At 46.1% G+C, this 2000-nt stretch overlaps 1 long non-coding RNA gene across 1 annotated transcript; it reads left to right on the top strand.

Annotated features, from left to right (window-relative positions):
- The first annotated feature begins 477 nt into the window (after positions 1 to 477).
- Positions 478 to 1913, top strand: LOC310824756. The gene is made up of 3 exons (XR_014555051.1): positions 478 to 829; positions 1522 to 1600; positions 1804 to 1913. It is a non-coding gene; the product is annotated as an uncharacterized lncRNA (long non-coding RNA).
- Positions 1914 to 2000: the final 87 nt, after the last annotated feature.

Below are 2000 nucleotides of genomic sequence, written 5' to 3'. Positions count from 1 at the left end.
GGGCATCAATTAATTAATTAGCGCCTTTGTAAAATAGCCCTACTCTAAAGTTTTCGTTGCCGAGAGAAAGGAAAATTGATTTAAATTAGAGGCAGTCACTGCAATTTAGGCTACTGATTCCTAAAAAAACGAATAACACGGATGATTGCAGCTTCCATTGGCACTTAGTTTGCAAACTTTCTCCATGCCTCCAAAACGTGGGACTATCCTTCTTTGGGACCAATTAACGAGGTGGATAAACTTTCACTAATTGGCCACTTAAGCCTCAGTGACTTCCGCCGTCCACTGATTTCTGGTGGCTTTTAGCACAATTTTGTTCACTCCAAGTGGAAACACAGCCTGTCCTGTCATAACGGTTTAGGGTCAATTCGTCGGATGAGAAGGTGTTCGCGCCCCGCTCCCCCGGTCCCACTATCTCCCTCCCACTCTATCTCTCGGTGTTTTATGTCTGCGTCACAACAAGTCGGTCGAGAGAGAGGCAGGGATGATGGCGTCTCTCGCGGGTTGATTCTCGTGCTGCTCTGACAAACACGCTTAATAGCATCAATAGGTGGAGAAAAGAGAGCAAAGGCACGGGAACATGACGAAACGACGTCGCGGAGGACAGACAGAGAGAGAGACGGACGGACAGACGCCCTCTCGCAGACAGCTTGACTGACATATGCGCTTGGCACAGGGACATACATGCACATCCACTTTTGCACACACGTACGCTACACATCCAGCCGGGCAGTAATTGAGACAAGGAAAACAGCGGGGATAAAACATTTCATGTCAAGCCTGCACAGGAATCGCTGTGACCCCGACGGAGAGGAGTTCGACTTGACAGGTAGCTATAGGCTCTCTGTGCATCCAGCTACTGTATCTGTAATGATTTTGTTATTGATTCACAAATGCTAAATGTATCCTGTGTGTCTTGACATGTGTGCATACACTGGAACAAAAGCTGTGCAGGGATTATGCCTATGCTGTAATTCCATACCTATTCAAGTTTGTAGTTTTTTGATTTTCAGAAGGGATACAACACACAAGTGCTTTGAGAAAAGCATTAAGTGACAGTGATGTGACAATCAAACTACAGTGCAGTCATTATGCAGTCGTATGTGTTTGGTCATGTGTGTTGTGTGCCATAATGATTTGTCCTGCTGTGGGATTGTGTACTTATTGCCATTATTCAGTCTAGTGGATTCTGTCGCTATGCCCAGTAAGTGAGAATGTAACCCCTTATCCAGTCAGGATAAAGATAAGGCCATAAACCTCTATCGGCAATGGCAGCAAAGTATTCAGTGAATACATTGGATTTCCATTTCACATGAGCCTCCTCTCTCTCTCTCTCTCTGTCTCTGTATCTCTGTCTCCCTCTTTCTCTCTCTCTCTCTCTCTATCCCTCTCTGTCTCTATATCCCCCTCTCTCTACCCCCTTGCCTTCTGTGTGTGTGTGTGTGTGTGTGTGTGTGTGTGTGTGTGTGTGTGTCTCTGTATATCTCTCTCTCTCTTTCTCTCCCTCTCTTCCCTCTTCAGGATGGGGGGAGTAAGTGAAGGAGATGATGTGTTAGCTCGATGGAGTGATGGACTACTGTACCTCGGCAATGTGAAAAGAGTAAGTATGTGTGTGCGTATGTGCGTGCATGCATGCGAGTGTGTGTGTGGTGTGTGTGTGTGTGTGTGTTGGGGTGGGGGGGTGGGGGGGGGGGGGGGTGGGGGGTGGAGGGAATTAGTGCTTGTATGCCTGCATGTCTGAATTAAAAAAGTCTTCCGTTTAGTTTTGTCAATCATTCAGCTCACTTGCTGTCTCCCTCTCAGGTGGACGGAGTCAAGCAATGTTGTCTGGTGAGATTTGAGGACAACTCGGAATTCTGGGTCCTACGAAAAGACATCCACTCTTGTAAGACTTCTATAATCCTAAATGAACACAAGAAATGTAACCCGGATGTCTGGCCATTGTGGATTTACCAATGATTGGGATTATAATTGTCTAAAGTTTTTCAAGATTAGGTTTT

The sequence above is a fragment of the Argentina silus genome (genome assembly GCF_951799395.1).
Source record: "Argentina silus genome assembly, contig: scaffold_1010, whole genome shotgun sequence".
In the NCBI taxonomy this organism is placed as follows: Eukaryota; Metazoa; Chordata; class Actinopteri; order Argentiniformes; family Argentinidae; genus Argentina; species Argentina silus.
The sequence above is the reverse complement of the archived record's forward strand: the minus strand, read 5'-3'. Positions and strand labels throughout refer to the sequence as shown.